Raw genomic sequence first — 13,692 nt, forward strand, 5'->3', positions numbered from 1 at the left:
TCAATTGGGACGACCTATACAACTTGGTGAAGTTTCGTGGCGATCGGTTTAGAATTGTGACCTGTAGGCCGGTGACAAAGACAGACAGACAGACAGACCGATGCTGACTTTTGAATTCCACAGAACCACAAACGCAACCGACCAATATACTTGAAAAATCTTCGATTTTGCAAGTAACAAACAGACAGGGGTGAAAACATAACCTCCATCCACCTTTGATGGCGGAGGTAACTAAATGGTATTCATAGAATACTTACCCTGCTCAGTCAACTTGGTGCGAGCCAACTCTTCTGTTTTAAGAGGGGTTTTTTATCCAATATGGCCGCCAGACCACGTGAGTGATGACATCATAAATTTGTATTCTCTAATATAATTGTTGCGAAGAACACACTCAAGCTCAATTTAAATCTGATCAGACCAAGCATTGCCCTTGTCGAATGACATCATACTTGAGGCAACAATGACGTCATCGTTAACACTTATTCACCATGCAAAGTTCTTTACAATGAGCCACGTTTCAATTTTTTTCATGGAGCCATTTCGGAGATAGAGGTGCAACGTTTTTTGGTTTTTCCAAGATGGCACCTGTACCACGTGACCTATGAGGTCATAATTATTCAAAATTCCACAGGACAACGTGCTCCTCTGGTGAAAATTTCGTGTCAATCGGACCAACGGTTATCGAGAAAATGAATTTTTTTTTTTTTTTTTAAACCGATCACCATATGTAACCGATCACCTAACCTTGCTTTTCGCTTCACGAGAACAGGAGAATAAACATTGGGGCAATACCCCTGGCGCTCACCTAGTAGAATAAACAGTATTCTGCACTGACTCAGGGTATTTTAAACAGATTTCAATGGTTGCTTGAAGACAGGGCAGCATGTACATTTCATACGAACATAATCAGAAGACTTTAAATAAACAAACAAAAAATACCTATTTTGGGGGGCAAACCCTCCCTCCCTCCTCCCACCTCGTGTACCTCCTCAGACCCAAATATTTCCAATGCCTTGAACAAACATTTGTACATCAAGAATGATGAAGGTTGTGTTGATGTTTGATCAGAATTGTGTGTGTCGGTTCTGAAAAAAAAGCAAATACCTATTTTGGGGGGGGCAAGCCCTCCCACAGACCACCTTAGACCAATTTTTTTAATGTCAAGAACAAATTCTGGTACAACACAGGTGATTAAGGTTGTGTTTAAGTTTCATCGGAATAGTGTGTGTAGTTTCAGAGGAAAAAGCAAATTCCTGTTTTGGGAGGTGGGGGGGGGGGGGGGGGGTCAAACCTGGATCCACTTTGACCCCCGGTAGACCCCTTAAATCCAGATTTTTGTTTTTTTTAATGCGGTGAACAAACTTTAGTCACAACACAACAAATATCATTTGTGCCAAATTTGGTCGCAATCCCATCAGCGGTTTCGGAGAAGAAGTTGCAATTGTTTACAGACGGACTGACGGACTGACTGACGGACTGACTGACTGACGACGCGCCATCACATAAGCTCCCCTGAACTTCGTTCCAGGTGAGCTAATAAACCAGAAAACAGGACCGTCACACTCGCACAACACGTTCACTCTGTTTTAAGGTTTGTGTGGCAAACACCCCTGCCCCTCGCAAATGTACTGTGGAACTTTCGAAATGACGTAATATAACCCGCCCCAGAATACTCGCCGCACAAGTACACAAAACCTCGAGTAATAGCAACCTCAAGTTTTCTTCAGTCTCTTGAGATTTCCAATGGTAACAACATAACATGTAACCGTTATCCATAGCTAGGCGGCTAACACAAGAAAACCGTTCACATTGTGACACAAGCATGAAACTTAGCAGTGATGTTTCTGCATACATACTCCAACATTAAATCCATTCCATCAGCCAACTCGAAAATTCAAAATGGCCACCAAAATTGCTAAAAAGTGCCAGAAACCTTTTAATGTCGAATTTGATGTCAGATCGCATAAATACAAAATCACAGAACTACATATTGTCGTGTTCAGGGTGGTTAACACGGAGACCCATGAACAGATGGGCTTAAACAGTCTAACTCCGAGGCATTTTTGACTCCGCTCCGGTTTCTCGATCGAGGTGGCGACTTTTGTTCTCTTGGGGCATCCAAAGTTAAGTTATTTTTCCATTCGTGTGTTTGTCAAATTTCCACTCGTTATTTTATAGTTGGGTGGTCCAGAATAATATGAGAAAAATAATGTAACACCTTTTTAATGTTCTCACCATCCATAATAATTGTTTATTTGGTCATAAAAACACTGTATGTGAAGTTTTAGGGATCTCTTGTAATATTTAGAGGTAGCTCAACTAACTTGAAATTTCAGTATATATAGTCGATACACCACAACAACAACAACAACAACATGCATTTTAAGGCCATTTTCCCTGCTAGAGTGGGGGTTAGCCTTGCGGTCCATGACAATCTTCTCCATTTTGTCCTATTTTCTGCATCGCTCCTTGTTAACCCCCTTGCCCGCATTTCTTCTTCCACCATCTTTAGCCAAGTCTTTCTCGGTCTTCCCCGTCCTCTACTTCCTTCTACATTCATTTCCATCACTCTTCTCAACCAGTCACTTTCATCCTTCCTCAACACATGACCAAACCATCTCAACCTGTTCCTCTTCACAGCATCCATCACAGGCTCTATTCCCATCATCTTTCGCAATTCATCATTTGTCTTCCTCTCTCTCAACGATACTCCGCACATCCACCGAACCATTCATGGTATTCATCCATATAGTCGATACACTATACAGGTGAAATTGGTATATAACGCAATACACAAATTACACATACAGTACATACAAATTCTAAACACATCTACCAGCTGGTTATTCAGTCTTTTCCAGTTAGGGTCTTCTTGTTGCTGTCAGGGAATGTTTTCCTGTGATTCTGCACAACCTGCAGCAGGAACTGAAGTTGATCTTCATCATGTGTCAGCAGTCCACTGAACTCCTGAATTAGTGCAACTCCTCGTTCCGCATGGTCATTTACCACTTTCATGGCCTTCACAGTCTCACACGCTGCTTTAAAATAGTCTCAGTTTTCTGGAAGCAGACCCAGAGACTTTGGAAGACAGTCAGGAAGGTCCATCTTTTCAAAAAGCATACGGGATTTCTGTGTAACAAAGTCTTCCAAACCACTTTCCTGTGAGGATCATTTGTTGTTTCACTGCTGCAGGCACATTGTCAAAAAATGCAAGACCAATCAGGTCCTCTGATAAGTACCACAGATGGCCTGCTAGTTTCATGGTTGGTGCAGTACAAAGATGTAAACCAAGCAATTTCGAAGGCAGCAAAGATTTTAGAAGAAGCAAATCACTGTTTGCGGCAGAAGCCGCAAGAGGAGCTGTCATCCATGCTCTGATGTAAATACGGATGGTGAAGATGGCAATGTCTCTCAGTCCTTTCTGCTCTTTGCTAATGAGTTTGAACTGACTTCTGAACATCCAAACCTTCAGGCTATAGATGACCTTTGACATCCAACGGGCATGGTGCATGCGTCCTGGGGCCATGAACCGGACTCCTTTTGCAGGAACTCCACCCAGAAAGATTACACACAGTTCCAATAATTCCCGATGATCATGTCTTGGCTGGATTTCAGCAAGCTGACTCCCAACGAAAAGCAGAACATCATCCTTGATATCAGAAAGGGATTCACTAACCAATTCATCTGTGGTTGCATTATCAAAGTTATCCTCATCCAGAAATTCCCAGCGAGCCTGGAATTGATTGAAGATTAAGATCTCTGGTCCAGAGGAGGGCCCCATGCAGCTCACAAACACTGCTCCAATCACAATTTCAAGTATGTGGTGGCGACAAGCAAGAAATAGCAGTTCGGTGCCCAGTCCTTGTTCAATTAACACACATGCTCCGGCCAGCCTACTCTACAGGGTACAATGCATACTGCATAGACCCCTCAAAACATATTTTCCTTCATAAAACATCAACAAGGCATGCAGGGTATTCATAACTCAACTTAAAATTTCTGTAAAAGTATGCGACAATCAGAAACTGTTTCACTGTCCATGGTATTGTAAGACGTTAGTGTAAGACCATATGGGGAAACTTTGATAACCATGAGCTACCCATAAATATTATTCAATTTCATTTTTATTTCACCAGCAGTGTTTTTTTTAGGTATTGGTTCTGGGGGGTGAGAACATGACATTTCAAAAAAAAAAAAAAAGTGGACCACCCCATTTTATAGTCTATGCGTTATTGTTTGTTTCTACTTCGTTTTGGTTTGAATTTCCTGTAACTCGTAATAAATTAATCGTTTGTTTGCCCCGCGTGTGCGGCCTTGTAGCCAGACGCTTCCCCCATCGAAGTTTGTTCACTTAAGTTCCTTCCTTCGCTGTTTTTGCTTGGTTCTTAGATTTTTCCCTTCTCCCCCGAACATCTACTCTTTGTCTAACGTTTTAAATCCCCCCCCAAACCCCGCAAAAAAAACAAACAAACAAAAAAAACATTTATTTCCCTTTCTCCACGTGTGCTGTTGTCTCACCGTGTGCTTCTGTCCACGTGCGCTGCCTCGAGCCGCCCCCATTATCTCCTTGCCTTCCACCTTTTGCCCTGTTCACGTAACTCGTGGTTGTCCCTCGAGGCCCTCTCCCTGTTGGTATTTTGTGAATATAAGATTGTTCTTCATGGTTCTGTTTAAATTTGTTTAAACTTTCCCCTGCAGTGTTTTATTCAGTGGTATATTACAACACGCTGTTTTTCTTCCTATTTAAAAGGCTCTTTCCAATTTCCTCTTCAACTCATTTCACTTCAAAAAAAAATTCAATCTCTTATAATTCTTCCTCACTACATGCTCTAAATTCACATTCATTCCACCCCTCCTCTATCATCGGATCTCTAACTTGAAAATCACAATAAACCCAATTTGTTATAAATGTTCGTCTTTCATTAATCGTCCACTTTCTAAACTCCCCCGCTTGCCGCTCCCCTCCAAATCTCCCCCGCCGCTCCCCTACTAAACTCCCCCTTGGCCCCTCACCCCTCCCCTCCTAAACTTCACCCTCACCCCTCCCCTTCAAAACTCCTCCCCAACCCCACCCCTTCAAATCTCCCCCCATACCATCCCTCTCCAATTCTGCCCCCTCCCCCCTCCTCCTCCTCGTCCTCCTCCTCAAAGCTGCCTCCTCCCCACTTCATCTCCCTTCTAACTCATACCTCCACCTCCCCCAACCTTCTACTTTCCTCTGCCCACCCCCCCCCCTCAAACAACCCCTCACTGTGCCTCATCCCATCACCATCAAACCTTTCGTCCTCCTCATCCTTCCCTTTCTTGTAACTCTTCTATAATCTGACACACTATCAACTGCTCTCCCTACCTCCCCCTCTCATCCTTCATCTGACCCTACTCCTCCCCTCCCCTCCTCTGTCCTGCACCCGATGCTCCCCCTCTATCCTCATTAACGGTGTGGACCTCAAACATCCAGGGCCTTCGCTCAAACCTGATTGATCTCTCCATGCAGGTTGCTTCTGACAATCCAGACTTGATCTGCTTAACAGAGACTTTCCTCCTTCAAGATGTCTCTGATTCCTTAATATCTCTTCCTGGTTACTCCCTCCTCCGGTATGATAGACCTGAGCCTCGGCCTGGTGGTGGGGTTGCTATCTTTATCAAAAACTCTTCCTCACTCTCCCTGCAGTGCCCTCTCTCCACCACACCCCAGGAGTAACTCTGGCTACGGCTTCCTCTCAGCTCCCACCTTTTGTTCATATGTGTTCTGTACCATCCTCCAAACAGTGCTGACTCCATTTACACTTGGCTGTCTGACAACATGGACCAACTTCTATCCACTCATCCCAACTCTCTCTTCCTCATATGTGGCGACTTCAACTGTCATCATGCCAGCTGGCTGGGTGTGGGTTCCTCGCTCACCAGCCACGGCACCTCAGCAAAGGACTTCTGCGACTCATTGGGACTGACACAATCTGTCATATTTCCCGACCCGGATCTCAGTCAATGGGGTATCTTCTCTTCTAGACTTGGTTATGACAAACTACACTGCAAATGTCTGCTGCTCTTCTTCTGCTCCAATCGGTTCGTCTGATCATGTGCTTGTTGAAGTGGACATCTCTGGCCATTCTCAGAGAGCCTCCTCAGCGTCGACGAGTCTGGCATTTCACTCAGGCTGACTGGCACGGTCTGCAGGCAGCCACAAATCATCTGGAGTGGTCTCCCATCTCTACTGCCTCTGACATCAATTCTTCCGGGGAATTCTTCCAAAGCAAACTGCTCTCTCTCATGCACAGATATATCCCATCTCGTCTTCAGTTGTCTTACCCTTCCTCCCGTCCATGGTACACTGAATCTTGTGGGGAGACAGTTGCCCTGAAACAACTTGCCTTTGCCTCTTGGAAGGCAAATCCAACTGAAGGCAATCTCAGTTCCTTCCACGAAGCTCGGAACAAGTGTGTGTGTCTACCCTCAGGATTGCCAGGAAGCACTATCTCTCCACACTCAAGAATGAACTCTCAAACCTGTCTCCTTCCTCCAAATCCTGGTGGCATCTGGTCAAATCCGTTGCTGGTGTTTGTTCCCTCTCCATCCCCTCCCTTACCTCAAATGGCTACACAGTTGACACTGCACGTGACAAAGCCGAATGCCTCAACTCTGTGTTTGCCTCAAAATCTTGAGTCCCAAACCCATCTCTCTCTGTTCCCACCTTACCCAGTCGAACCCAACTGCTCCTGGACTCTGTGTCCTTCTCTCCTGACAAGGTGGAGAGGTTTGTCAAACCTCGACTCTGATTCTGCAACTGGACCAGACGGCATCAGCGGTGTTCTTTTCACCCTCTCTTTTGCTCAAGGTCATCTGCCAGCATCTTGGAAATCAGCAAACATTACCACTTCACACAAAAAATGTGCAAAAACAGACCCTTGCAACCACAGACCAATCAGTCTGCTCTCAATTATCAGCAAAGTCATGGAATCCATCATTGCTTTGGATATCACATCCTTCCTCTTCTCCAATGGCTTGATATCCGATCATCAATTTGGATTCAGAGAGGGGCATTCTACTCTGGACATGCTGCCAATGGATGGAGGTCTTCAATGCCAAACAGGAAATCAGAGCAGTCTCCCTTGACATATCTCATGCCTTCGAAACGGTCTGGCACCCAGCTCTGCTCACCAAACTCTCATCCTCTGGTATCCATGGAAATCTCCACGCATGGCTTGCGGACTTCCTCTCTGGTCGTAGTCAACGTGTGGCCCTGAATGGATTTCTCTGATCTACCCTTCCTGTTCAGGCTGGAGTTCCCCAAGGCAGTGTTCTGGACCCTGCACTTTTTCTGGTTTTAATCAATGATCTCTCTGCCTCTCTGGAAAACCCTCTCTATCTCTTTGCTGATGACTCCACTCTCTTCCACTCCATTCCTCATCCCTTAGATCGGCAGTCTGCAGCCTCCTCACTCTCTGCAGACATGGACAAAATCACAGACTGGTCAAACAATTGGAACATGTCTTTCAATCCTGACAAATCTCACACTCTTGCTATGTCTCTCCGAAAAGACCGACTGGACAACCCTCCCATCTACTTTCTCAACAATCCTCTCCAAGAAGTTCTGTCGGTCAAGCTTTTGGGTCTCACTATCTGCCATGATATTTCTTGGGAAAACTACATTTCCAAGCTGGCCTCCAAAGCCAGTCGCCGACTGGGCATCCTCCGTCGTGCGAAGTCCTTGCTTGGCACACCTGAGCTCCTCACCACATACAAGGCTTTCATCTGCAGCTCAATAGAATACTGTTCCCCCCTCTGGGCCAGTGCTCCTGCCTCACACCTAGCTCGGCTTCACGCTGTTGAAACCAAAGATTTCAGAATCATTGGAATCTCCTGCGATGAAGCCACCTCCGAGGGCCTTTCACTCAATCACCGCAGGCAGGTTGGTGGTCTTTCTGTCTTCTACCGACTCCTCTCCAGCCTAGCTCCCCCAGCTGTCTGTGCTTTGTCCCCCAAATATTCCTACAGGTCGCACAAGATCTGCCAGCAACCCTCTTCTGGTGAAATTGCCAAAAACTCTGCTAACCTTCACTCTTTCATTCCTCTTTTCTCCCGCCTCTGGAACAAACTCCCCCACTCCCTTCAATCCCACCCCTCCTTCCAGGTCTTTAAAACAGCTGTTCACCACCATCTCTTATCTTCCCCCATCTAAAACCTTGATCTTTTCTACCCCCGCTAATTCACCCCAGATCCACTTTATTTGAAATTCCAACTTCTTTCCTGGAAGTCCTTGCAGTGTCGATATGTTTTATACCTCTCCCACCTCTCCCCAAGCCCTCTCCCTCCCACAGATCTCTCGATGTCCCGACTCTCAAATGTTGTATTTGTGTCCTTCACCCTCTCTCCCCATCCTGTCTACCGCTCCCCTTATTATATGTTTTATGTGTCCGTTTGACTTTTTGTGTGATTAATGTTAGCTCTTAGACGAGCCTCGATGTTGTATACAGAAAAAAAAAAAAATTTTTTTTTAAACATATTACTCGTGCATCGCAAAGACACAGTAGGCTATCTTAAACAGTTACATTCATTGGGAAAGTATTAAACCGAGTATGCCATGTACGCACTCTTATCATTATCGTACGTAATCTCATCCATGCAGGCTCACTCCGAACTCTGACCGGTCAATCATGGTCATCATTTTTTGGCGGGGCATTCGTGCTTAAAAAAAAAAAATCACACCATTCAACACCAGACTCTTCCTGTTTGGGAAAAGGAGTTCCATAGAATCGAGCTAATCGCTGAACATTCCATGTTTAACCATCTTCGGTTGCATAAGTTTTCAAACCTTCTCGAGCACTTATTCAAACAGGCTGTGAGAATTTGCTTTCACCTTTCGGGACGTGTACTGGTTTTTTTTGTTTGGTTTTTTTACTCTTACAACATCGCCTGGCTTAAATACCGTACATTTCACACCTCCAATCTTATCATCTTCATAAGCTTTGCTAGACTTTTGTTTCTTCTGTACTCTATTTTGCACCATCTCCTTTCCGCAAAAAGCAGGGGTCTTAGTTGTTCCAGCAATATCTAACTTGGTCTTCATGTGACGCCGGTGAAGATGGTTCAACACCAGTCGATGGGTCAACACCTTTCAACACCGACAACACCAGTAGATGGTTCAAATACAGATCATGGTTCAACACCAGTAGAACTATGGGGAGTACATCTGTACACAGCTATGAAATTGCGTACAGAGGGAAACACTGGGCGATGTGTAATTTTAGCAGTTTGCACAGCCTCATTCAGTACTTTGTTAAATCTTTCAATCTCACCATTCCCTTCAGGATGGTAGATCGCAGAATGTGAATGTTTAATACCTCTTTCAGCAAGAAAGGTAGAAAACTCGGAAGAATCAAATTGTGGTCCGTGATCAGTGATGATCTCATCTGGAAAACCTTCTCGACTAAAAACAGAAGTGAGAAACTATATGACAGTTTCAGTCGTGATAGACTGAGTAAATGTAACTTCTGGCCATTTACGATGGTAGTCAATAAGAGTGATAGCAAATCTGTTGTAATGGTAAGCATATGGTCCGACAAAATCGAATCCTAACTTACGCCATGCGGTAGAGGGAAGTGGAACTGGTTGCATTGGACCATTATGGCAAATAGCAGTTTTATCGTTCATCTGACAAACAACAATTTTGAATGGCACAATGAACCTGGGTGTCCATTTATGGCCACAATACAACTGTCTCAATCGTTGTTTCGTGTGAACAATGCCTTGATGTTCAGCATGTCCAATGTCAATCAGTCGAGTAGTAAGGGAATTGGGAATAACAACTCTTTCACCACGGAATATAACATCACTGTGAATTGACAACTCGTCACGAATGGGGAAGTACAGTTTCACAATATCATTGACCATTTTAGACTGGGACGGCCACCATTTTGAATGCACTGTTTCACTTGTACTTGAGTGTCATCGGTGCTAATCGCTTCGACCAACTCGTCATGAGAAATACGAACGTCTTGTAGCAAGACTTCAGACACGATCAACATCATGATCCATGTCAGTGCTGTCATCAGCAGTATCGGCAGATAACCAAGATAAGGCATCAGCAACTTTATTCTGAGGGCCGGGATTATACTGTACTTGGTAGTCATAGTACAGTAATCGGGCATTCCAGGATGCTATGCGCATAGGTCTGTGACCTATACCCGAAGTCGAAAGTAGGATAACCAGTGCCTGATGGTCAGTACGCAGTGTAAATTTTGTTCCGTAGAGATAAGCATGCCGGCGTTCTACAGCCCAAACACATGCGAGAGCTTCAAGCTCTCCGACGGAATAGCGTTTCTCAATATGTCCATTTCCTAGATCCACAGTGAATAGTGACCTCAACACCGTCACAGTTAATCTGTCATTATTGCACAGAGTCCGTAACCAAAAGCGTCAGTGGTAATAATTACGTCTAGAAAAGGGTCCAAAAGTCCTGACCCGGGGTTATGTATGATGGCATCTTTCATGGCAGCGAAAGCGGTAGTAGCTGAATTTTTTGTCCACTTGAAAGGCACGGTAGTTTGCGTATCGCGTATCGCTTGGATACGCGATACGTTGGACAGTGAGGCAAAGTGAGGGACTAATTTTGCGTAAAATGCAGCCATGCCAATGAAAGGTCTCACTTGTTCAGGGCTGCTATGTGTAGCAGCATTAGCAATACCATTTACCACATTTGGATTTGGTTGGACACCATTTTTATCCACAATATGTCCGAGCACTTTGAAGCAGGGAATGCCAAATACACACTTGGTATTTAATTTAATACCAGAATTAGACAAGCGTCAGAGTAGGGCTCGTAAGTTGTAATTGTGCTCTGATGACGTGTTTGTCTCAGGCAAAACACAATCTAAGTAACAAATTACACCCGGAAGGTTGCGAAGAAGTGAGTTCATCAGTCTCTGAAAGGAAGCAGGGGCGGAAGCTAACCCAAAGCATACCCGCTTGTACCCAAAAAGACTTTCATGAGTGATAAATGTAGTCAAGTCACAACTTTCCTCAGTCAATTCAAGTTGATGGTGGTAAGCGGCTTTTACGTCAAGTTTAGAGAAAACGGTGGAATCTCGTAGTTCACCGAGTGGTTCCTCAATGTTTGGTATGGGGTATTTCTCAACTACTATAAAATCATTAACCTTTCTAAGATCAATGCAAACTCGTGTGGTATTGTCCTTTTTCCATGCAACTACGACTGGCGACATCCATTCAGAAGCTTCAACAGGCTCTGTAACGTCCGGTTCCTGAAGGCACTTTAGCTCCTTCGCCACCTCCTTTCTAACAGCAAATGGAAGGGGCCGCAACTTCTGCTGGACAAGGATGGCATTGGGTTTCAACCTGATTTTATGTGAGTACCTTTTATCAACCCTAAGTCACCCGAGAACAGAGCAGGGAATTCAGCCTGTATCCCGTTTTATGTACAGGCAGCAGGAAACTGAATACGTACCTGCGATCAGGAAGTTTATTGTGCAATACCGCTACATGTAGGTACATTAGAGGTAGTAGCAAAACATGTCAGTGTTTTACCATGGATATTGATACCCAGACCGTGAATCATATCTTTACAGAGCAGTGTCGAACCTTCCAAAACAAACCATTTAGCCGTAACACATCTATCTGGGTATTAGAGATTTGGCACCTGTATTTGGCTGTATTTGGTAGCCTGTATTTGGTAGCCTGGTGTTGGCTTAGCGGTCAGGGTGCCGGCTTGGAATCCGAGGGTCCTCGGTTCGAATCCCGGTCGATCGCTGAATTAACGCCAGGGGGGTTGACTCAGCCTGTCATCCTTCCGAGGTCGGCAAATTGAGTACCAGCTTGCTGGGATGAATGATCCCGGTGTGTACCCCGGTTTAGAATAGGTACACCGTATCCCTGCGCATCGTAGAGCGTGACCAAGGGTTGGCACCAGGAAGGGCATCTGGCCATAAAAACATTGCCTCAAACAGGGAACCATGATTGTCATGGGGCCCGCAAGGCTAACCCCCGCTCTGGCGGGGAAAATGGCCTTAAAACGATCATTCATTCATTCATTCATTTGGCGAACACATACAGTCGACTGTATTTGACAGTCGACTCAAAATAACCCAATATATGAACATTATCAGCAGTGTAGGAATTAAATAATTCCTGGCATGGGTTGCAAGGCATCATAAACGAAATGTTTGGTGAACAGTTCCTCATTCATCAGTGAAGCATCACAAGCAGAATCAACAACCACATTTACTGCAATGTCATTTATGAGAATGTCACAAGTCACCTTCGACTTCACTGGACGTGTGCTGTGGACAACGAGAACTTCATGTCGTTCTTCCTCACCTGGTGTCCGGATATTCACCTGTCGTACAGTATGTGTTGACACACAGCAGGAAAATGTCCAACCTTGTGGCAAGACATTTTAGATACATTTCTTACATTTCTTATTTTCAAGACAAGATGAGTACATTTCTTGTCAGTCACTGGACACACTCGTGAATTGGCAAGGTGAGCGGCAGATCCACAACGTTAGCATTTACCTGAAGCAGTAGATTTACCGAGGTTCACAGAAGCATTGGAACGAAGTTGGGAACATTTATCATGAGTTCGTTGTGGGTGATCACCAGAGCAAGGCTGGAGCTGTACATTTTCCACCGAATGAGATCGTTTCGATTCACAACCCATAGACTTGGCTTCTTTGATCGCAGTTTCAACACGATGAGCAATTTCAATATCTCGAGGAAGGGTTAAAATCACATGTATTACTATCAGTATCATCTTGAACATCTGGCAAGGTATAGAAAGTTCTCTGACCTTCTGCACCAAGTGAAACTGAATGTAGTAGCTTATCTAGTCTCCGATCCGCACTTGCTCCTTGAAGGCTGCGGCAAGAATGTAGTTCTCGAACATTCGACGCCATTGTGAATCATTGTGGCCACGGCGTGGACGGCCTTCCGGATCAGAAGAATGGAACATGGGTGGCGAAAGCAGCAGATTCCATCACAGAATTGTAGGCAGTTTATCCAGGGTTTATCCTCGTCACCAACTGTTGTATTCCGAACTATGAAGAAAGCAAGATAAACGCCGTAACTCCAAAGAATATGGGCAGCGATTGTTTAATCCATACGAACTCAAGCCAGCCACATCCCGTTCTCGTTCTCCCCCTCTGCGTGATCACGTCATCCCGTTCTCCTCCTCTGCGTCTGCGTGTTCACGTAATCCCGTTCTCCTCTGCGTGATCACGTCATCCCGTTCTCCTCTGCGTGATCACGTCATCCCGTTCTCCTCCTCTGCGTGATCACCTCATTCCGTTCTCACTCTGCGTGATCACGTCATCCCGTCAGCCAAAGCACACGTGACAGTGCATTCAATATAATGTGCAATGAGACGAGACCGCACAGTTTACAGAGAGTGAAGAGGCTGCTGGCTGCCGATCTGAGGGTTGAGATTATGGAGCGGCAGAAGGTGGTCTTCAGTAAAAACATAGATGTAAGACAAAAATCACAAATATATATATATTGGAACCAAATAATTTAAAAAAATTAAATTAAATTAAAAAATAAATAAATAAATAAGGGGGGGGCACACAAAACATACAATAAAGGGAGCGGGAGACAAGATGGGGAGAGAGAGTGAAGCACAACACCATAGAACAAGGACATCGGAAGATCTGTGGGAGGGAGAGGGTTTGGGGGGAGGAGGGAG

Source organism: Myxine glutinosa, chromosome 1 (genome assembly GCF_964187855.1).
Source record: "Myxine glutinosa chromosome 1, kmMyxGlut1.1, whole genome shotgun sequence".
Taxonomy (NCBI): domain Eukaryota; kingdom Metazoa; phylum Chordata; class Myxini; order Myxiniformes; family Myxinidae; genus Myxine; species Myxine glutinosa.